This window comes from Corvus hawaiiensis, chromosome 15, assembly GCF_020740725.1.
Source record: "Corvus hawaiiensis isolate bCorHaw1 chromosome 15, bCorHaw1.pri.cur, whole genome shotgun sequence".
In the NCBI taxonomy this organism is placed as follows: Eukaryota; Metazoa; Chordata; class Aves; order Passeriformes; family Corvidae; genus Corvus; species Corvus hawaiiensis.
Genome location: NC_063227.1, coordinates 19,280,742 through 19,304,708, shown reverse-complemented (window position 1 = coordinate 19,304,708; position 23,967 = coordinate 19,280,742). Strand labels below are relative to the sequence as shown.

Genomic DNA, 23,967 nt, shown 5'->3' with positions numbered 1-23,967 from the left:
CAGGGGGGACCTTGTGGCTCTGCACAAGTCCCTGACAGGAGGGGGCAGCCGGGGGGGTCGGGCTCTGCTGGCAGGGAACAGGGACAGGAGGAGAGGGAACGGCCTCAGGCTGGGCCAGGGCAGGCTCAGGGTGGACAGCAGCAGGAATTTCCCCATGGAAAGGGTGCTCAGGCCTTGGCAGGGGCTGCCCAGGGAGGTTTGGAGTGCCCATCCCTGGAGGTGTCCAAGGAAGGGCTGGAGGTGGCACTCGGTGCTCTGGGCTGGGGACAAGGTGGGGACCAGGCACAGCTGGGACTCGATGGGCTGGGAGGGCTTTTCCAGCCTAAACGATCCCAAAATTCTCCCCCTAGGGCTCCACCCAGCCCCCAGGCAGCCTCACAGAGGCTCTGGAAGCACCAGCGTGTCACTGAGCAGCTTAACCAGCTCTTGCTGCGGGTGAGCGAGGCCCCATCCTCACGCAGGGAGGGGACGAGCAAGGGGAAATCAGGGCTTATGTTTGCCACTGATAAATGCATTAATCTTTCGAGCAGAATTTCAACTACAACCCTTTTCCAGGCACCTCAGCGCTCCCTTATTTTGCAGGCCTTGTAAGGGAATGTGATTTTGCCTTTTAACTGGAGTGTATCTTATGCTAAGCAGCGAGATTAAGCGGAGGGATCCAAAAGAAGTTGCTGAATGGCAGAATTGCCTTTATAAATAACATTAATAATTTATCCGATCCAGGGGTTTTTTGGGTAAATGAAATACCTGCCTCTGTATAAAGCCCGCTGAATAGGTACACATCTCTGCTTTTATGAGGCTGGGATTAAAGAAGGGAAATGCTAAGGGGCTTATCTTCGCTTCAGTTTGCAGCCCTTCCGGCTAATGGCAAATTCATTTAAGGAGCTGCTGTGTTTGTGCCAGCTCTGGCTTTGTTCTCGGCGCTGGAGCTTGGCTGCATTTCCCACCACGGCGCTGGGGAGAGCTGAGAGGAAGCACTTTGCTTTCCTGACCTCAGATTACCAGACAAAAGCCAGCAAGAATCGTTTTCCTCCCCGTTCTGTGCTGCTTAAAGCGTCTGCCGGGCCAGGACCTCCCGTGTGGGAGAGGCTGGGGCTGGATGAGCCCAAGGAGCTTCTGTCGAACGTGTGCTGGGATGCCCCGAGTCCTGCTGCACCAACGGGCGTGAAACGGCAACGTTCGCCCTCCCCAAAGTCCACGAGCTGTCACTTCCCAGCTTTTCTTTCATGCCTGGTGAAAATCAATCCTTTCAGAGTTCACTGAAGGTGAAGGCAACGTTTGCTTTCCATTCAGGGCTGAGCTGTCTTCGGCAGCGAACCTCTCGGAAGGGAGAATAGCAAAAATCAGCAGAAAAAACCCCTCTGAATAATTCCAACTAGGCAAGGGAAAAGCAATTTGCTCTCAGTTATTCCTCAGACAAAAGTATGAATATAAAAAATCATCAGCTATTTACCCTGCCTGGACTGTTTGCATGAGGTTTGTGCCATTCCAGCTTTGCTTCACCGACCCTCAAAGACCTCATCACCGGATCCTCGAGCCATTTAAAGAAATCAGGGGGCTTGGGGGATTTTCTTTTTTTTTTTCCCCATCAGCAAGGCCCAAAAGCAGAGGAAACAAAAGGGGTTCTAAATCTGACCCAAGCTGCTGCTTGTGTGTGCACTGACCTGGATCAGGCCCTGACCGACTCTACGGGCAAGGAGATTTTACCCAAAATTATGTTACAAGCTCTGTGCTCTGCATTCAGAGAGCGAGGCTGTGGCACAGGCAGGTGGGAATTTACAATCTGCTTTAGCAAAACCTGAGATTGTCTTTAGCTGGGTGTTTGAAGGCAGTTTTGTGTCACCCACATCTGCTGCTGCCCAGGCAGGCCCGCAATCCCCAGAGCTGTGCTGCCGCAGCGAGGAGAGCAAGCAGAAAGGGAGATGAAGACCTCCTAAGCTTTTATCAAACCCCTCCAAAAAGTCAGGAGATTTGGGGATTATGCCGTGTAATTACATTACCTGCAGAAAAAAGTTGCCTGAGAATTTCCTGTCTTGTGCTGCCAGCGCTTTTCAGCCATTAGTAACACACAACTTCCCATTGTCTTTTCCAGAGGCACAGATGGGCTAATTTTCAGCTACCTGATAATTACACACTGTTTGAAACTATATCAAAAGCTTCCACTCCTGCCATCCTGCAGCAGCCACTCCTGCAGCTCCCAAAGCCCCTGGCTGGGGCGTGCAGGAGTCCCCATCCCTCAGTCCATCTGTCCATCCCGGGGTGGAGCAGAAGAGCCTCCACACTCCCACTCAGCCTTCCCAGGCTGTTTTTGTAGGGATTTGCACCTTTTCCAAACGGGTTGGAGTCACTGAAGCACCACCAAAAGCATCTGCCCGGCTCCATGCCAGCATTATCCCGGGTTAATATGGGATAGAGCTGCATCCAGGTGGTTCTACTGAAACGCTCATGGGGATGCTGCTAGTGTGGGGAAATGAAGGATAAACCAGCACAAGAAGCTAAAAATCAGCATAACAAGGGTTTAGTCTCAGTTTTCCTGGGCAAAGCTGGGGATCACCAGGCTGGAGAAAGGCAGGATGGACAGGAAGGGTGACGGCCCCTCCTCTAGAGCCAAGGTGGGGGCTGGAGAGCCTCCCTGTCCCCTGATCTCTTCTCTTCAGGAGTGGTTTCTCTGCCAGCTGGGCTCTGATTGGATTTAGAGGGTGTTTTTTCAGTGGGAAAATGCAAAAGTCCTCCCCACTCGTGTGTTTTCTGCTCCCCATCATCAGGTCCTCCTGTTCCCTTATCAAAAAAGGAAATTAAATTGGGTTGACATGACTGGCTCTTGACAAACCCATGTTCTTTGATTTTATTCATCCTTTTACAAGTTGCTCATTTAAGCCTTTCCTCCAGCCTATTTCAGGGAATTTAGATTAAGATGATTATTCAGGGTTTTTTCTAACCTTTTTTTTTAATATTAAGTCTCCTCTTCAAAGAGAGGTGCTTCTCTCATCTCCAGGGACCTCTGCACCTTCATCAAGTTTGAAGATAACCACCAAGGGTTCGATGTTCCGGGTGCCTCTCATTTTGAATACATTTGACACATCCAAATGGCTCCAAACTCCTTCCCTTCCTCTGGCCTTCCCCACAGTTCCCTTCAAAGCTGTTTCATTCGGTTTCATCCACAATTAACCTTTGGATAAAGATTGAAGCAATGGAGATGGGACAAATCCCTGCTTGGAACGCTCGGTCCGTTCTCCCTCCCCAGGCATTCAGGGCCCTCCACATCTTCCTGTTCTCATTTTACATCTGATTTATCTGCAGGCCCTTCTGGTTGCCTCCAAAACCTTGTGAGCAGCTCCCACTGTGTGTGAACCCGTATTATCCCTCTTTTTCCCCCAGGAATGTGCCTGTTCCCACTCTCCACACGATTCTTCCCTGCTTCCAGGCCCCGCTGCCGCTGTAATGCCATCTAATTATGCTCCTTATCAGCTTTCCCGGGAAGCAGTTTGTTGTTGTGCACCATCTTTGGCGTCTTCTGGGAGCTGCCAGTTCTCCTGCCTTTCCTGATTGCACATTCCCATCCAGGAGAGCTCCTCCAGCACAGCCCTGATGGCTGTCAGCTGCTCATTATTTTGTTATTTCTATCAGCCCGCCTCGCTGTGCCGCTGGGAAGGGACGCTCAGGTGATCCAAAGCTTCTCCTATTCCCCAATCTCTTGGGATGCCAGTTAAGGGCTGGCCTGATAACGCTGCAGAGCTGAAGGGAGGGGGTGGCTGAAAGCTCCTGCAATCCTCCCGGCGGTGACCCGGGGTTGGGACTGAGCGCAGAAGGAGTTCCCTGGGGGAAAGGGATCCAGAGCTGGCCAATTTTCCCGTGTTGGATCGCGTGTGGGAAGTGGGGCTCTGGCATCTCCTGTTGTTCTGCATGCACATGGAGATGGGCTGGGAAAGCAGCTCTGCCCATGCCTTGGCTCTTCAGGACCTTCATATCCCCGGCTCAGGAGGACCAAGGTGACCCCACCTCCTTGTCCCTGTTTTTGGGGTCCCTGCCTCACACTCCTGAGGTTCCCGTGCTGGCACAAACATCTTTTTGTGTCTCCTGTGGCCACGTGGAGTCAAGAGCTGCTGGAAAGGCGTCTCCCAGAGGGAGGAATTCCAGCTGCCCTCGGGGATGTTCCACGCTCGGCTCCCGGCTGTTTCCCGGCGCGATTTAGTCTCAGGTTTAACAAACGCTCTCGCTCGCCTGGAGTAATGAAGCAGCGAGATAAAAGACAGGGCCACGGAAGGTTGTTAAAGAATTACTTGCAAATTAACGTGAGGACAAAGTGTGTGAGTTAATATCGTCTAAAGACCCTTGAAAACGGCGCTGGCGTGTGCACCCTCCAAGCACCGACATTCCCAGGCACAGCTACACTGGTAAACCGAGCCCAGGGGGCTCGATTAACAGGAAATTTTCAGAATGCCAATTAGAGCAAAGTTTACCGAACAAATTGTTTGCACTTGTACCCTAGAACCATCATGAATTTTAATTCTGCATGGATTTATGTGGCTGAAACAATAATTAAAGATACATGAACGCCTCCCGTTCAGGAGAATCCCCCAGGGCTGCGCTGGAGTTTTGGGTGGGGAAGGGGGTGAGGAGCCTGTTTGGGCAGGAGCTGCTCTCTCCTGGGGGGACTTGGGGTGGAGAAGGCTTTTCCCTGTGGAAATGAGCAGGTTTCCAAGTACTGAGCTCCCGGATTTGTGCTGCGTTTTGTCCTTGATTTCTTTTCTCTCTCTCTTTTCCTTCTTCATTTCTGTAATCTGACAAAGAATGATGCACGGGATGTTCTCCCAATAAACAGTGGCTTCTCTTTTCCTGCATCCCACTTTTGGAGGCTGTGGGATGTTAAATCAGCTCCTTGGCTACCCCAAAACTGGAGTCTTGCCCCTCCCTGCAGCCTGGGAGGGTACATGGGAATCCTTTTTCTCCTTGTCCCTGTTCCTGCTCAGCCAGTCCGGGGTTTGGATGTGGGGGAAAGGTGGATGGGGATGGATCCCTTTTCCCTTCATCCCTGTTTCTGCTGAGGCACTTCCAGGTTTGGATGTGGGGGAGAGGCACATGGGGATCCCTTTTCTCCTTGTCCCTGCTCAGCCAGTCCCAGGTTTGGATGTGGGGGAAAGGTGCCTGGGGATGGATTCCTTTTCTCCTTGTCCCTGCTCCTGCTCAGCCAGTCCTGGGTTTGGATGTGGGGAAAGGCATATGGAGATCCCTCTTCTCCCTATTTCTGCTCAGGCACTTCCCGGTTTGGATGTGGGGAAAGGCGCATGAGAATCCTTTTTCTCCTTATCCCTGCTCCTGCTCAGCCAGTTCCCGGTTTGGATGTAGGGGAAAGGTACCTGGGGATGGATCCCTTTTCTCCCTTCTCTCCTTATTCCCACTCAGCCATTCCCAGGTTTTGGTGTGGGGGAAAGGCCTGGAATCCCCAGGGAGCAGTTTTTCCCCCAGGAGGAGTCAGAGCCAGCGGTGTGATGTAAATGTATGTCTTCATTTGAATTCCTCTCCCCCTCTCCTGGTTGCTGGTAAATAAGTTACACATATTTTTAGACGAAGTTATTTTCTGTCACTGCACTTTTAAATGTCAAGCTCCTGGAGAGGAGTCTTCAAGAGAGTTTAAGGTCAGCCAGGCTTTAAGGAAGAAATACAGGTAGGGAAGAGCAGCAGTGGTTGGGCTTTGGTCCAACCTAAGCCTGGCTGTGGTTTAAATGGGGGGAAGCAGGAGCATCCCACACAGAGGTGCCAGCCAGGAGCATGGCTCTCCCTGTCCCTCAGCTATGGAAAAATGGAAAAGCTTGAACAAAAAATGCTGGATGAAAATTCTGTGTTGTGTTGGTTGAGGAGCACTGATGAATAATTCATCCCCCCAAAGGTCAGCTTACAAATGATTAATTAACCTGAAGAGAAGTTGTCCTCATTGGCAACATCCGCTGTCCTGAACAGCTTCATCATGTCTGTATGGGATGTTTAAACACAATTATTTGGGAAAAGGATCGAGGAACCTCAGAGCAAACAGAGAGGGGCCAGCAGCAGGCGTGGGGGGCACGGCGGCTCCTCAGGCTTTGCTAGGCCACTGTGGGGTAAAGCAGGCTCAGGCACTGCTGGACCTGCTGAGATAGGGCTGGGAAGGAGCTGACACTGCACAGAAAACCGTTCAGCATTTGTTTTCCTGCCTTGACGTGGGAGTGTGGCTCTCCTGCCGGCAGCGCCGCTCCCGCGTCTCCCGCTGGGCCTAATGGCTGTGGGGACACGGGCAGGGCAGGCAGGCCTGGCGTCCCAGGGCTCCTGTGTTTGTTAGCAGCCATTGCTTGTGTGCATTTATTAACAAAGTGCTCCTTAAAAGCTCTTCCAGTGTCTGGAGTCACTCCCAGCTCATCCCTGGAGCGTCTCTGCCGGAGCTGCCTCACCCTCAGCCAGGAGCTGAGGAACTGCTGGGGACCCCCTCAACCCCTCTGCCCCCTGATTCAGGCTCCAGAAGAGTCCCCAGCTCTTGCCAGGGTCACTTCTGATGCTGATACTGATTTTTTTAAAATTAATGGGTGTGTTTTACTTTGGCAGAGGCAGTGGCTGAAGGCTGGGCCCCCTCAGTACCTCTCCCAGGACAAATGCGTGGAAATATTTTCACATAAGAAAGTTGCTGTTCCTCCAGCTCCTTCTTCTTCCTTCCCCTCCCAAAATCAGCAGGATACCGGGCTCTTCTTGCACTAAGAAAAATCTGCCCCTCTCCCTGACATGGCTCCTACATTGCACGAATTAAGTTGATTTATTCTTACCTTTTTTAATCCATAAAGTGGCAAAAGCAGCACGTTCACACCTGAGTGCTTCCTGTCCTGGAGCGGGGAAGGCTTCCCAAATGTTTCAGCTCAGCTCCACCGTTTCCAGGAGCAGAGGGATCCCAGAAAGCACAGAAGGAGTCTGGGGGAAAACACAACAGAATTTCCCATTGGGAGCAGTTGGGTTTAACTTTGTCGAGCAGGGCTGGACACCAGAAGGGGAGTCTGAAGTGCTGCTGGGTGCGGAGCCTGAACTGGGTTCAGTGACCCATACTGGTCATCCTGGTCACTGAACTGGGCACCTGGGGTTCAAACTGAAAGGGAAGATTAGGTTGGATATGTGGGAGGAATCGCTGGCTGGGAGGGTGGGCAGGCCCTGGCACAGGGTGCCCAGAGCAGCTGGGGCTGCCCCTGGATCCCTGGCAGTGCCCAAGGCCAGGCTGGACATTGGGGCTGGGAGCAGCCTGGGATGGTGGGAGGTGTCCCTGCCATGGCAGGGGTGGGATGGGATGATTTTAAAGGTCCCTTCCAATCCAAACCTTTCTGGGATTCCCTGATTCTGCACAATTGTCTGTGGGCCTGAGTGCTGATGGAGCCTCTGGATTCAACCCAGAAACGCTGGAGCGCCCATGCACAGCTTGATGTCACCCCTCAGCTGCTGAACCACCAAGTTTTTCCCACCTGTCTGCTCCCCTTCCACGTCTCCTGGCTGCCAATCCACACAAAACCCCTCCCAAAGTGCTGGAATTGGGAGCAGTGGGGTCATGGGGATCATCCAAGTGACATCGGAGTTGCAGCAGCCACTGTGTCAGCTCTGCCTGGTGCTTCTGCAGCTCAGGCATCTCCTGGAGCTCCAGCTTTAATCCCTATATTTCTGCATTTGTAGGGGTTTTTTTTAGAAGCATGAAAATGATTTACAACATTTCACGTTGCATTTTTTTTAATCCCTCAAAATGAAAACAAATCTTTTCCCGACTTCGCCCGATTTCAAGGCCTCGCTTTTGTTCAGCTCTCGCCGAAAAAAAATATGGGTGGGAGAAACTCCTAAAATCCCCAACCACTGGAAAGAAAATTGGGATTTTTCCAAGTTAAGTACTCTGACAGAGCAAACGTGCATGTTTAATTTGAAAATGTTGATTCCAAATGGATTTTTGTTTAAAAAAAGCTTTCCTCAAGCAAGTCAATATTTGTAATCAAATTGAAATTTCCTCTGGGAATTATTTATTTTTATGAGGTCTAATTTTTGCATGGAAAAATTCTACGCAGGAAGGGTTTAAGGCACTTTAAAGCTGCTTTAGGAATCTGGGAGATGGGAGGGGGCTGGGAAATCCCACTCAGGCTGACCCCACTTGCCTTTGATGAGGGTGAGCTGATGAAAGAGTTTAAAGTGACTCTTTCTTCTTTGAAGAGGGAAAGGAGTGAGCAGGAAGAAAGGGGAGGAATTGGAAGGGAGGAGACATCCAACACCAGTTCCCTCCCGCTCCCCTCCTTTATATTCCTTGGAAATCGAGAATAAAAAATCCACGTGGCCTGGGATTCCCCTTGGAAACGCTGGACATCAAAGTGAGGGACCTGAGCTGGGCTTGTGGGGTTCCTCCATGGCCAGAGGGGACAAGGGGCACTTTGGGGAGGTGTGGAGCTCCCCTGTCCCCCTGCCCTCCTACATGTCCCTGTCCACCACAGGTCCACATCCACCACAAGTCCATGTCCACCACAGGTCCCTGTTCATCATAGGTCCCTGTCCACCAAAAGCCCATGTCTACCACAAGTCTGTGTCCACCACAGGTTCCTGTCCACCACAGGTGTGTGTCCACCACTGTCCTTTATGGACACCACAAGTCTGTGTCCATAAAGGTCCATGTTCGCCAGAGGTCCACATCCGCCACAAGTCCCTGTCCACCACAGATCCACGTCCACCACAAGTCCCTGTCCACCACAGGTCCATGCCCACCACAGGTCCATGTCCACCACAGGTTTGTGTCCACCACAGATTCCTGTCCACCACAGCCCAAGGAACCCCATCTATGCTGCCCAACCTGCTGGACATCTCCTGGTGGGGCAGGAGCACTCCTGGGACAGTGCAGCCCCTCCGTGGACATCCCACCATGGCCCCAGGGAGGGATAGGCACGGGATGCTGCTGCTCCTGTGTTAACAGAGCTCCAAACCTCAGGAGAAGCAGCCACAGGACTCCTCCAGCACCACAGGGAAAATTGTCACAACCTCCAGATGATTTTCCTGCAGGGCCTGTGTCCATTTCAGAGCAGCACTCGGGGTTAATGATGTGCATAATTTCCGTTATTGTGCCTTTTATTTTTTTAAACATCATTATAAATCGCCTGCTTTCATGTTTCTCTTCATGCTGATGCTCTGGGAACACAACAGAGTGGTAGGAAAACAACGACAGAGCCCTGCAGTGTCAGCCTAGAACACAGAGCCAGCACTCCCGGGCTCCAGACACTCCCAGGAGCATGGCACCGTGGCACATCCCTGGCTCCAGGGCAAGTGCCAACCTGCAGGTTTGTTGGGAATGGAAACAAGGAAAATCAGGGTTTCTGTGCTCTCTTAGAAAGAGGCAGGAGGCAGGAGCCAGCCGTCAGCATCTCCTGATGCTGCTCCTCTGCCTGCACCCACGGGCTGGGGGTTTTGGGGACCTCTCCCAAAGGAGCAGGGTTTTCCTCCTCGTTCCCAAGCTGTACCCAAGGAGATGGAGAGGGATTGACTCCAGTTTTGTGTAGCTGGAGGGGGATAAGGAGACTCCAAGCCGTGGTGGCTCCGGGCACAGCTCCTGGGGCATCCTGGGTGGCTCCTCACCACACACCCTCAAAGCTTCGCAAACATGCCCTGATTATTTTCCAGCTCCAACTATTCCTTACCTTCCAAATCTTGCTGCTTCAGCCCCTTTTCCAATGGACTGGGGTGAGCTGATCACCGAACAAAATCCCTTTTCCATCCCCCAGGCCCTGATTCTGTTGCTCTGCCTACACACAGTCCCTGCCTGGACTCGGGTACCTGTGGGGAAAGGCCCTGCTGAAAACATTCAGGGACTGGCAGGAAAATTATCGGAATGATTGGGGTGATTAATTTGGAGTTGTTGAAGACCCTTTTAAAAGATGCCCTAAATGTGTTCCAAAAAGCCACGCTGATCACAAAAGCAATGAAGAAATGCACCTTGATGAGATAAGAGGTGAAAGAAGCAATAAAACCAAATAAAGCAGCCTATATAAGAAATGGGATAAGAGCAAGCTGACAGCAACAATCAGTGGGCAGAAAACACGGGATGCAAACAGGGCCTGACAAGGAATGAGCTGGGAAAAGAGCCTCAGTGGAGATGGAGAGGTGGTTTCCCAATCCGGTGTTTGGTTCCCCAGGTGTCCTGGCAATTCCTGCGAGGAGGGAGCACGGCAGGGCTGCTCCGGGGGGTCTGTGGTGGTTATATTAAAAGGAGAATTCCTGGTTTGGACAACACTGAACTGTTCATGGAATACTCCTGCCTCCCCTCAGACAGGGATTTTTGAAATAAACCTGAAATCCAAAGCTTGGAAACCTGACTCTTCCTCTGCAAAGGCTTCTGATCCACCTGTTTTAGCTCTGCTATCGCTCCCAAGGACATGGAAAAACACCTTGAGGTTGAGGAAACACCTTTTCCTGTCACCCAGAGGGCTGACTTCCCTGGCAGGACCCAAACCTGTAGTGTTCAGGGTTTGGAGCAAATCCAGCATTTCCCAGGGCAGGAAACACACTGGGAACATGCAAGAGCATCATGGATGCTGAAAATTCCCTCCTCCAGGTGCCCGGGAGCTCTGGCTGCACATGCAAAGTCAGCCAGGTACCATGGAGGAGAGACGGGACAGATTCCTGCTGCCCTCAGGGGTCTGTCCCCAAAATGGGGTTTTCCTGCTTGTTTCACATAGTTTTGCCCTGTCTGAGGTGTGGATCCAGGTTTCTCCAGCCTGGGAGCCAGAGGGGCTGGAAAAGGCCTGGGTAGGGGTTCAGGGTCTCTGTTTCCAGCCTTGGGAAAGATCCCCCTCAAACAGCCAAAATCCCAGGAAGCTTCGGCCTCTGCTGGCACTGGCACAGAAACCAGGAAAACGCTGACATCCAGGGGGAGATGCAAACACAGGGAGCTTCCAGTTGGCCAAAATCCCATAAAACCTGACCTCTGATGGACGGCGGCCTCCACATCTCAAACAGCCCCTGCTCAATATCGGTGCTGCCACCATTTACCTTGGAGGGCTGGAGGAGCAGCAAAGCCTGGAGCTCCCGGAGATGTCTCATTCCCAGGATTTCTGTGCCTGTTCCCAACTGCAAACCCCATGGGGAAAGCCCAAAACTGCGGAGTTGGGGTTATCAGAGCACCTGAACCTCCTCAGTGATGGAAAATCAGAGCGAGACAGAAAGAAAGGATCTTTGCCAGCAGGATGGTCCTGTCCCTCAGGTTGGTTTTCAACCTTGGAAGCCCTCTGGGAAAAGCCTCCAGGAAAAGCCCCTTCCCTGCCTTTGGAGCAGGGCAGGAGCCCCAGGGAATAAACACCGAGTTAGAAAAAACAATTGGAGTTTGATGATAACCACGAAGGAGGAAATGGAAGCTTCTCTGCAGAATTCCTCACCTCCCAAGCCCCGGGTTCCACCAGACCTCAGCCCTGCCCAGCTCTACAAACATACCAACAATTTGTTACCTTGTTCCCTGGATTACTCCGAGCTTTTGGGAAGCAGTCTAAAGCAAATCCATTAAAAAATGGGTTCCTTGTATTTCTGTATACCTGCCTCCAACTCGATGCCCTTCTCTGTGAAACCCCGACTGCAGCAAATTCACCCTTTGCTTTTCCTGTCCCCAGCAAGCTGTTACCCAGGTTTTTGGGGATTTATCCCTCATCCTGCCCTTGAGTGTCTCTGGGGTGGGAGATCCAGCTGCAGCTCCTGGGAATGGGGGGATAAAGCTCCTTCTGCCTCTCCCCCAGGACTGCTGCTGGCAATTCCAGCCCGGCAGATTCTCCCTGGCTCCACCTGCACCCCAAACCCACAGGCTGTGGGGTGCTCTGGGTTGCACTGGACTGAAGCTCCTTCTGCCCAAATCTGAGCCTGCAGCAGAGCTCCTCTCACTGTGGGGTTTATCCAGAGCCGTGGCAGAAGCTGCACTTTCCCATCCCAATTCCACAACCTGAGATCTGCCTTGTTTGGGAACTTCAAATCCAGCAAATGGGAAGCACAGCCGGAGGTGGTTCAGGCTGCATCAGGCACTGCACTTTTCCCAAAAATCTGAAAGCAGCCTACAACAATCACCACTGCCAAACACCTCAAAAACCTTCCAGAAACTCACTTTTCAAGGGATTTAGGCATTTGTAGCCTGCTGTTTGAGAGGAACAGGGACATGGATGAGGCTGAGCTGTATTTTAGCTCTGCTTTCACTCGCAGGACACAGAAAGAAAATCTTGTAGGGTTTTTGTGTTCTGCAGAGGTCACTGGGAGGACTCCAACCCTGACGTGTTCAGCACGCCCAGGTTGGACACAGAGAGGTCAGAAGAGGGGGTGGTCCTGGCAGATGTGTCTGGAATAGTCTCCAAGGCTGCCACAGACCCAGATCCTGCTCCCAGCCCTGCAAACCACGGCTCAGCAGAGCCCTTCCCACCCCGGGCACCCGCAGTGCCCTCCCCGCCTTTGGGGCAAGGAGGGGAAATGCATGCACAGCATGAGCTACCCCAGATTTTATTCCAGCAAAATGGGAGGAACAATCTTTGCTTTATCCCGTGGAAAAAACCCAATCACTTGGCACTTTTTAGTAGCAGCAGCAATGAGGGAAGAAATTCCTCCCTGGGAGGGTGGGCAGGCCCTGGCACAGGGTGCCCAGAGCAGCTGGGGCTGCCCCTGGATCCCTGGCAGTGCCCAAGGCCAGGTTGGACATTGGGGCTTGGAGCAGCCTGGGATGGTGGGAGGTGTCCCTGGCCATGGCAGGGGGTGGAACTCGGTGACTTTTATGGTCCCTTCCAACCCAAACCATCCTGGGATTCTGTGAAGGCTCGAGGGAGTTATTCCTTAAAAACAGTGATTTTGTACCCAAGTCCCCTGGATTTCCCTTTGGCTCCCTCAGGTTTCACAGGCAGAGGCAGAATCGTCACTTCCCTGATTAAATATCAATGCACCTCAAGATTTATAATAAAATTAAGGGCACTTAATTAAGGACCCTGCAACTTTATTCTGCTGGAGCTGTGGTTCCGCACAAACCCCTGAACATCCCAAATCACCCTTAATCCCACAAATCCTGCATCAAACCTTCTGCATCCCCTTCCACCTGTTGCGAGCCAACAAATTAAACAGCTCCAAACTTCTCCTGGAATAACAAGGACAATCAACTCCAGCAGCAGAGAGAAACCCCAGGATCACAGGATGCTTTTGGAAACACTTTTTATTCCCCAGCTTCTAAAAAAATAGGTTTGATTCCAAGGGGAAAACAGAGGAGGGGTTTATAGGATAGACCCAGCCTAAGATAGAGGGGAGCAGGGAGGAAGGAGGGGGAGAAGCTTTAGGGGACAGTGGCACCTCCAGCTGGTGCCCAGTCCCGTTTTTCACCCTCTTAACAGCACCCTGACACCAGCTTTATTCATGTAAAATATTTAGTGGCTTCCCTCCACAAATTTCCAAACAACTTGGCTGATCTTGCAGGTGAAAACTGGTTTAAAAATTAATTGCAAGCTTTTAAAAATTAATAATTATTGCGCTTAATTAAGCTTGCGGCTTCACAGCTTTTAAGCTGCGAACAATTTGGGAGCTGCTGCCGTTGGGATGGAAAATGCTGGGGGATGAGGGCTGGAAATCTGTTCCCTTCATTGTTTCCCAGAGCAGGTTTTTGGGCTCTTCTGCATCATCTGCATCGTTATTGATGGCATTCCTGCCCCTATCAAAACCTGGATCTATAACACGGCAATTTTGCTGGAATTTCTTTTGTTCCAGCCTAATCTAAAATGTTTCCTTGTTGTCCAGAACACATTTGGATATGGATTTTTTTTTTTAAAATGGATACTTTTGCTTCTCCCATCCATTGTTCTTTATTTCCCAGTGTCTCGTTTCTAATCACAGCCATTATCTTCCTCCCTTTCCCGATTTGTTACTTATTATCTGTAGGTCGGCTCATTCCTCTGGCTTCCTTTTTTTTTGCCTGGATGTGTTGTGATCTTTCCTTTGTGATCATCATAAATACTCCTGTCAAGAGGGAAGGGAAACAAAAGGCATTTATTTCGGGCAGAATCTGAGCAATTTCTGCTTTCCACTGAAGCGGTGGAGAGAGCTTTAAAAATTGCTGCATGTGTGAGGAGGGCCCAGCAGATTTTGCCGTGGGCTTCAGCCTAATTCCTGCATGCAGATGGGATTGTTGATCCTGGGGATCTCTCTGGCACATGCAGAGCTCGTTTACAGGAGCTGCTCTGCACCCTGGCCTGGTCTCAGCCCCCAAATCCCCTCAATTTCGTCGATCAGTGGTTAGAAATCCCTAAATCTGAATTAATATTGTCCTGCAGAGGTGGATGCACGACAGGACTCCACATCTTTAATGGCTTTAAGCTGAAAAAGGAGAGACTTAGATGGGATATTGGGAAGGAATTGCTCCCTTTGAGGGTGGGCAGGCCCTGGAATGGAATTCCCAGAGCAGCTGGGGCTGCCCCTGGATCCCTGGCAGTGCCCAAGGCCAGGCTGGACACCGGGGCTGGGAGCAGCCTGGGACAGTGGGAGGTGTCCCTGCCCATGGATGAGCTCTAAGATCCCTTCCATCTCAAGCTTTTCCATGATCTCCCTGCCTGGAGCAGGGCTGAAACTGTGGGGAGTTTGGGAGAGGGGGTGAAATGGGGGAATGTTTTTTAGTGTCCCCCAGGCCAGGAGGACACAGGCAGAGCTTCCCCTGGAGCTGAGTGCTCTGTGCCCGCCCCCAAGCTGCAGCGCTGCTCTCGGCTGCCCTTTGGTTTGTTTACATTGATTTTAGAATAATGACTTTCCATGAAATAAATTTCGGTGGAGAAAATAAATTATTTTCGGGCCCAGGCCGCTCCCGGCGCTGATTCCCCATTCCCAGCCCCTCGTTGGCATCTCTGCATTTCCATTCCAGCGCGAGGCATTCACAACTTTATGTATTTCCCTTTTCATGCAGAAAATCTGCCTGTTTCTACTCAGCACAAGAGGAACTTTTGCTGGGTTGTTTAACCTTGAACAAATGCTACTTTAACCATTTTCAGGACAGCGGAATGACAGATTCTGCCGCTGCCTTTCTGCACCACTGCTCCGTGGTTTAAACCTGAATGTGGCAGAACTGAAAACGAAATACAAAATATATTTATTTCCACCCCCCCAGTGCTGCAGTGGAAATGTGCTTTGAGTCCTGCTTGGGGTTAGAAATTTTCTTGGAAGCTGTGGCCTGTTGTGTTCTTCTCCTGGCTGTGTTTGATGACCTGCCAGCCTTCTGCTCCACACAGGATCCCAGGGAAGGGTGATCCCACAGATGCCTCCTTCCTCCGGGGTACAGCTCCGCCAGCGCTGCTCTGCTCCAGGCCTGCAGCTCTCCTGCAGCGTGAGGTGAATTCAAAATCATTTTCCTCCAAGGCTCTTCAAGAATTTCAACCAAGATCTCCATTCTCCCCTCACAGTGATGGAAGGTAAGCGGATGTCCGGTGGGGAATGCTCTTGGAAAAGCAGCTGAATGTCTCCTCCATAAGGAAAACCCTGTGTTTCCACCTCAAACTGAGGCAGACTCTCGGTTTTGGGATTAGAGAAGCACGAACCTGTGCAAGAGACCCCATCCTCATCCTCAAGTGAAAGCTTGGCCCAAGCCACCCATTCCAGGAGATTCCTGGAGAATTCCCAGAGGAATCTTCCAAACCAGAAAGGGGATTAAGGGAAGCAAACCTGGGCAGGTGTGGGGAAGCTGGGGAGGCCCAAACCACCTTTCTGCATCTCCCTGGGGCTGTTGGTTATCCTGCAGCCCACCCAAACCTGACAGCGTCCTGAGGGGAAGAACTGTGGCGACACAAAATCTGAAGCAAGCAGGTTCTTCCTGCCCCTTTGGAATGTCCTGATCCATGTGATATCCCACTTTCTGAGCTGCAGGAGCTGTGAATTATCTCCCCTGTGCCAGCCCTGCCCATCACTCACACTTTGCTCAGAGTGAAGAGTCTCAATCCATGCAATCTCTCCGTCTGCAGAGGCATTCCTCAGCCCTTATCTTTCCCACTTCTCTCTCCATCTTTTCTGCTTCCTGGGGTTTTTTTTTCCCCTGTCTTTTTTTTTTTTTTTCTCCTCCAGTGGAGGGAACAGATCTGCAAACAGTAGTTAAGTAGCAGGTGAAATATTGATCTGTGCAATGACAAATTGATCTCTTCTGTTTTGTTTAACACTTCTCCCCCGAAAAGTTTTCACACTCAATTTATTTTTAGGCTATCACAGATCACTGAGGTGATTTTTTTTTTCCCTGACTGTACCTGCAACGTGGGCATGTAGGGAAAAAGCCACATTTCCTCAGCAGTTGTAGCTTGGTGAAGGCTTGCAACTGGTTCAGCTAAAATTCCAGAATCCCAGGATGGTTTGGGTTGGAAGGGACCTCAAAGATTATTTCATTCCACCCCCTGCTACAGCAGGGACACCTCCCACTGTCCCAGGCTGCTCCAAGGCCCAATGTCCCCTTGGGCACTGCCAGGGATCCAGGGGCAGCCCCAGCTGCTCTGGGAATTCCATTCCAGGGCCTGCCCACCCTCAAAGGGAGCAATTCCTTCCCAATATCCCATCTAAATTTCCCCTCTTTTAGTTTTAACCCAGTGCCCTTGTCCTGGCGTGCAGTTCCTGATGCAAATCCTTCCCCAGCTTCCCTGTAACCCATCCAGACCCTGGGAGGGGCTCGGAGGTCTCCACACACCCTTCTCTTCTCCAGGCTGGACAGCCCCAGCTCTTCCTTCAGGGCTGTTTCACCCTCCCACAGGATCTTGCACACCTTGCTCCTGTTTTCCTGTCCTGTTGTGAGCTCCTGCTGTGGCTTTGCGCCAGGAACTCGGAATGTTGAATGATTATCAGCAGCCTCGTTGTTCAACTGCTTTCCTTTCCTTCTCCTCATCTGAGGAGTCCCCGGGTGCTCCTCTTGGCACTTTCACTCTGCTGATTTATTCCTAATTTGGGTTTCCTGCACAGCCATGAGACAGAGGAGGAATTTGCTCTGTAACACTGCAGTTTCACACTGCACTCGTCATTTGTTTAAGAGCCTCTCCTGAAGACTTCTCTGAAGCTTTTCCCACGTGCACCCCTTGCTCTGGAAGCTCCTGGGCTCCAAGAACTCCTGGTGCAGTGACCCTTCCCCACCATTCCGTAGTTATTCCTGTGCCTCCTGAGGTCTCTGTTATATTTTCCTGAGTGTTTGCCCAGCTCAGAGCTGGGCTGGGCCATCCCCGGATTGCTGCTGGAAGCAGCCTTACATTTCCCACCTCCAGCTCCTCTGGAAACACCTTATTTTTAACAATTCCTTGCTCACCACCACTAAATGGCCCTTTCCTGTGGCACATCCTTCGGGCTCGGGGGTGGATTCCAGCTGCTCCTTGGAATACTTTCAATTTCCCCATTTCCCCCCCAGCCTCCTCCAGCCACCACTGATTTTGGGATGGATCCTCCACTGCTGGGGCTCCACAGCTGCTGAGGGGGTTGGCAAAATGGATTTATTATTAGATTTATTAGGGTTTATTATTAGATTCTTACACCTTCTCAAAAAAAGGGTTTTTCTCCTCTGTCACAGCTTTGTCTTCTCATATTCTTTCTCTCATTTTCCTCCTTTGAACATGACTTCCACTTTTTGAAGGATACTGTTTTACCTCTGACAGGCTCCTTTGGTCTGCTCTTTAATGAGAACTGCTAATTTTTTGCCCTTTTAAGGTCTCTTTTGATAATTGTATAGATTTGCTCTCATCCTCTAATAGAAGATCTTTAAACAGTGTCTGTGTCCCCTGGAAAAATGTCACCCTTTTGGTGGCTGCTTTTAATTTCTTTTTAACAAGCCTCTCCCCTTTTATGTGGAGAGCCTTTTTGAAATGAAGTTGTGATGAACTTTTGCAGGTTTATTTTTAAACTCCTACAACGTTACCGAGTTTCAGTACATCGAGACACTTTCACAGAGCAACCCTTCAATAACAGCATTTAAAATCAGCCCTGTGGCCTGCTCAGGATTAAACCTGGCAATGCTTCTCCTGGCTGTCCCAAGGAGGAATTATCTGCTGGGTTGTCTCCATCCATTTTTCCATGGAGTTTTTGGAATTCTCCCCAGTTCTGGGCTGGTTTTGGGCCCAGATTTTGATGAGTTTTACGGTTAAGGGTCACCTGGTCAGGTGGGTGCTGATGTAGCCTCAACCTTTTGCTTTGGTTTTGAGTTTAAACTCACAGAGCAGCAGTTATTTTCCAATATTAATTGTTCATTCATTGTTCATTGCACTAATTAACACCCAGCCCTCTCCTGCACTTGCCCCACTGCTGTGCTCTGTCCTGGCTCTCATGGGTTGGGCTCTGGGGTCACCTTGTCCCTCTGATTTCCACAGAAACCCCAAAAGCTGGGATAAAACCTCCCTAGATCCCACACTGAGCTCCTCAGCTGGACAAAAGGGCATCCAGGATACCCCTTTCCCAAAGTAAAGGTCTGGAGAATTTCCCACTTCAGCTGGGATTGCTGCTCCTAAGAATGGACACGTCCAGCTTTGCCTGGATTCATTTGTGGTGCCAAATAAATCTACGAGAGACAACACCACCAGATAACACATTTTAGCAATGGAAAGCTTATGCTGATAATTCCAAAGTTTAAAAGGGAGCTCCCAACCTCCCTCGTCCCCCAAAACCTCACGGCTCTTCTCAAAGAAGGAGGTTACTCCAACATTTGCCACAGGGGAGCCAGGAATGTGTGACCACACAGAGGAAGGTCGTGAAAATCCAAGCACCTTCCCCTCTCCCATGTTTTAGGCTGAAAGCAGGATTATTTCCAAGTGCCATCATTTCCTCTGAGGTTTTTATCACAGCTGAAAACTGCCAGGAGCATTCGACAAGGCAGGAGAGGAGGAAAGGGAAGCCCAGCCCTGCCGCCTACCCTGGCTGGGTCTGCCTGAAAACCTTTGTAAAGCGAGTGTGCAGCTCTCCTTAAAGGCAGTGGCAAGAGCCTTGTCCATGCCAAGAAAATTTGTCCTGAGGCCTGAGGTAGATGCACTGAGCTCTAAAGGAAAGGCAGGGCTGGCTTTGCCCCCATCCCAGGAGCAGCACAGGCTCCACTGGCTGCTCCTCTTTGCTCCTTGTTCTCTCTGAGCTGTTGTGAACTGGTGGGAAGTCACTGCCCCATTTCTAAAAAAACCCCAAATCCTCGGCATCACCCCTACATCACTGGGGAGGCCTCTGCTTGCCCAGAGCAGCTGTGGCTGCCCCTGGATCCCTGGAAGTGTCTGAGGCCAGGCTGGAGCAGCCTGGGATAGTGGGAGGTGTCCCTGGTGATGGCAGGGGTGGAATGGGACGAGCTTTAATGTCCCTTCCCACCTGGGATTCTGTGATAAATCCAGGCTTAAAAATCCCAGCAAATTCCCCTCCAGGTGAGTGCAGACAACATTTCCCAACATTTTACTTTTCCCTATTAAAGCCCGGCCTGTTTATCCATTCTCAGCTGTCAAGAGTTTCATTTTCCCCCCGTTCTTGCCTCGAGCATCCCTTCCCTTGCCCTGCCCCCAGAGCTGCTGGGCCGTGCCCTGCTGGAAGCACTGGGCAGCCGCAGCCTCATCTCCGCTTGTCTCCGCTCCATCCCCTCCTGGAGGCTCCCGAGGATTCTGTTTGCGCTGCACAGGCTCAGACCCTGGGCTTTAGGGATAAGCCAGATTTTCTTCTGATTAAAGACTTCTGGAAGATTAAAGATACACAGCCGGGGCCCAAGTCAAAGCTGCAAAGCAAAGATCACTCTGCAACTTTGCACTTGGCAATTTGATTGTTTTTCTTTCAGTCTGTTCTCCTGCATTTTTAAACACAGAAATTGGGGATGACAATCATCTGCCACAGAGCAGCACCGTGCCCCTGCTTGGGAGCAGGGCTCAACATGGAGAGCCAGAGTGGAGTCAGAACAATTCCCAGGGTTTTGGCAGAGCCAGTCCAGCTCTGCTGGATGTTCTCCCACTCCTACACAGCCCCGGGCTCCCGCTTCAGTCTGGCTTTGTTCTGCTCTGCTCCACTTTCTCTTTTCCTGCCGTTCCCAGCAATTGTCTCCATCCCACACAGACAAACCTCTCCATTGCTCTCCACGTCCTTTTCCTCAGCCTGGGTAACAGCAGAGATCCCTCTGTCTCCTCCAGCAGGATTTTTCCCCCAGTCCCACGGGCAGCACAGGCTCTTCTCACACACCAGAAGCAGGAAGGCAGCAGGGCTGGTCGGACAAAGGGCAGGGGACACATCCAGCACCCCCAGTGTGTGCAGTGTGGGGACAGAGCGGTGCCCTTGGGAGCCAGGACATCCCTCCAGTGCCAGGGACACAGCCTGGCACACGAGCACCTGAACTGGATCAGGATCCACCACTGGAGCAGGCAAACTCTGCCTCTCCCCCTGCTCCTCCTCCCCATCTCACTTGTGCCAACTTAGCAGCATCTCCCCAGAGCGTGGCCTGTGTCCTCATCCCAAAAAAACATTCTCCAGCCAAAAAGGCCATCCCCATAAAACTTCTGCAGTGCCCACTTTTTGTTTCTCTCACCAAACACCCGCAGCCCTTGGCACAGGGGATGGTGCCCTCTGTCCTGCCAGACCCCAGGGTCCCTGTGGGGGGTGGTCTGAGGATCCCCCTCTGCCACTTGGTGCTGCCATGGGGTGTTCAGGGATGTGCAGGAGCCTCCTGAGCGATGTCAGTCGGTCCTGAGCTGGAAGAGGGTGAGCGTGGAGCAGCCCAGACAGGCCTCCAGCTGTCCCAGCAGCTGCTTTGGGACCCGAGTCCCTCCCGTGGGAGCTCCTGGTGGCTTTGTGGGACCATGGCTTGTCCTGTCCTGCTGCCACCAAGCTCATCAGCTGTTCCCAAGCAGCTGCCCACAGCCCTGAGAAATTCTATCCCATTTCCTCAGTGTCAGGAGCATTCCCAGAAGGCTTTTAGAGCAAAAAGGGCCCGTTTTGTTTGACTCTGTGTTAGGTTACTTCCTTCCCTTCTGGAACAAGGATAGCTCAAAGCGACAGTCAAACAGAGAGGAAATAAAGAGAGTTATGAGGAGAAATAAAAAAGGGTTTATGATCACTTTTCCCACCCACCACGTCCTCGCCGGCTGCTCCTTCCTCCCAGCCCAGCTTCCAGCTGCCAATAACTCACAGAGCATTTCCAGCATCAGCCCTGGGCTGTTCGTCCTTCCATCCCCCTGCTCTGGCTGCATCTCCCAGCTCTGCTCGGCTTTTCCTGCACCTGGAGCCTGCTCCAGGCCTGGGCTGCCTCCCCCCGAGGGAAGGAGCTGGCTCCCTTCAGAGGCATCTCCTGACTCCACCACTTGCATTGGAGAGACCTGCCACGCACACACGGCGAGCACCCGCAGATCAAACAGATGCTGTCTGTCACAGAGCTTAGAGCCTAATTACAGAAGATTACAGAAACTATTTATAAATATTTATACCCATTTAAATATATTTATAAACGTATCAGGATTGGATAAAAGTGTATATTGTTATTTTAGCTTAAGACACAACCAAGTACCTTTCATACAATGCTCATACAATAATCATATATTTGTATTGAGCTGCTTTTTGACGAACATGGACAGCAGCTGTTAACATTTGAATCACTGTTAATACAAAGTAGGTTGGCACCGACGAGCTGAGGAGGATGGGTGGATGCTCAGGAGTCTGGAGCAGCAGAGCAGGTGTGCTATAGAGCAGGAATCTTCCCCTTCCGAGGCAGAAACCTGCTGCATTCATCCAGAAGGAGACTGGAAACACAGAAGTAGGTGATGGATCTTCTCTCACCATTAATCTGCCGGTTTGTTGTGGCAGAGCAGAGCCTTCCCCCATCCCTTGCCTGTGCTGCACGTGGGCGAGCAGCTTTTCCCTCAGCACAGCTCCTGGTGCTGCTCTTCCCACCGGGATCCTCTACCTGGGAGCAGCCCTCGGCAGGTGGAACACCTGAATCACGGCAGGTGTGACACCCGAGTCACAATTTCCTGTCACCCAGAGGTTTCCCAGCCTCCCAAATCCCCACTTTTGGGCTCACTTTGGACCCCAGGAGGACCCAAGGCACGTCCTGAACCAGGGCAGGGCTGTGCTGCTCTCTGTGCAGCAGCTTCGGGTCTTTGTCTGACCTCAGGAAAGGCTCCAGCAAAGACGTTGGGAAAATCCCCGGTGGTTTCTCCTTTCATTTGGCTCCCTAAGGGACACCACGTGTGACATCCAGAGGTGCGCCAGGCATTTTGGGTCACAGCTGACAGAGGCTCCCTGATCCGGATGTGTCCGGGAAGGTCGGGGGATGAACCTTTCGGCGTGTTCTTGTGGAAAACTCAGTGGGGGCGACTCAAACCTCGCCTTTGGCATCCAGCAGCAGCCAATTATCCAGGAGGATGCGGGCTGGGGGGCCACCGACCTGGCCAGAGGTCTGGACTGGCCTGGATGTGGGAATTTGGAGGACGAGGATGCAAGTGCAGGGGGAAACAGCCAAGTGAAATTTGGGAAGCACTGGAGAAAAGGCAGCTTGGAGCAGCAGCAGGGAGCTCTCGGTGCGAGCTGCCCCTCGGTGTCCCCACAGCCCCATCCCGAGGAGGGTCCAGGGGGGCACTGAGCAGCTCAGATGCTGCTCTCCATCGCAGGCATGTGCTGTGGGGGATCCAGCCCAGCCCTGCCTCCTCCCAAACACGTTTCCCCCCTCTCAGGAGACAGCAAAGCAGGGAGCTCGCTCCGTGCTCCCAGCAGGGTGGTTTTTAGCAGGACAATCCCTTGGTCAGGCATCAAACAGCAGCATGTGAACCATCTGCTGCTTTGACTCGAACACCCCGAGAAAAGCTGCTGGATTGGAAAAAGGATATTAATCTGAAAAGCACACAACAAAGCAACTGCAGGGTGTTTCCCCGCCCCGAGCCAGAGCGAGAGAGGGAAAGCTGATTACCATGACACACAGGAGCCCTGATCTAATATTCCACTTCAAGATTTGCAAATAATGTGCCCATTAACATTCATTAGCTCTTTAAATAATACCTGCCAGACCTTCCAGGCACGGAGGAAAGGCCCCTTCGCCCAGGAATCAATCACCTAACAGCCTCTAATTGTGCGTTTTCCACGGCTCCGGGAAGTTTCCATGAAAACAAGGCAGGACAGAAGAGCAAAGCTGGAGCTGTCACTGCTGGGAGCAGAGCTGCGCTGAGCCACCCTCGCTGCTCCCGCGATCTGGGCTAATTAACAGCTCCTCTCCGACAGCTCTCGATTCCAGGGCTGCCGGGGGAGGCTCCCCCAGGAGCGTGTCAAGGCAGCCTCTCGGCACCCAGAGCAGCTCCTGTCCGCAGCTCGCCAGGGCAGCCCGCAGACACAGCCACGGCCAAAGGCAGAGGTGCTGCCGTGCCCGCCGTGCCCCTGGAGGTGACGTCTTGGGAATCCCACTTCATTCCCAGACATGGGCAGGTCTGAGGGCTCTCCTGTGGAACTCCCACCCTGGCAGAGGTGGGAAGCTCGAGGTTTGATATCCAGGCATGGCCGTGGAGCTGTGGTGCTCCTGGAAGCCTCACTGCTCTGTTTGTCACCGGGGCTTTCTGCCCTCCCAGCCCTTCAGGAAGGGGAAATTCTCTGCCAAAGGCACAGGGGAATCCGGGACAGGGACCTCACCACTCTCTGGTCATACCGGTCTTGGATGCCCAAAGCAGCCCCCTCGATGAATCCAATTTTCCAGCCTGCACTGGAAACTGCCCCAGCTGAGAGTCTCTGTGCTCCGACCCTGCCAGGGGACCTTGTCCTGTCACTGCTGTGGCCCCATCCCAGGCAGACTGAGGAACACAGAGAGGTAAAACCACAGGGCTGCTTTTATCCTTGTGGAGATGATTCCCAAACCTGAATCACGGGGACAGGTCCTTGCAGGGTTGTGAATTCTGGGAACTGCAGAGTGAAGAGCCCTTGGGGCCCTCAGGCAGGTCAACCACGAGCAGGCAGCTTCCTGTGAAGGTTGGTGGGGTGGAGAAGCAGTGCCACTGTCACCTTCTCTCAGCTGATTTC

The 23,967-nt window shown here is 51.9% G+C and overlaps 1 long non-coding RNA gene across 1 annotated transcript; it reads right to left on the bottom strand.

The window, feature by feature from the left end:
• Positions 1-664: 664 nt before the first annotated feature.
• Positions 665-21,296, bottom strand: LOC125333934. Its single transcript, XR_007207013.1, has 2 exons — positions 21,043-21,296; positions 665-6,930 (listed from the first exon to the last, which is right to left on the bottom strand). It is a non-coding gene; the product is annotated as an uncharacterized LOC125333934 (long non-coding RNA).
• Between the last annotated feature and the right edge of the window lie 2,671 nt (positions 21,297-23,967).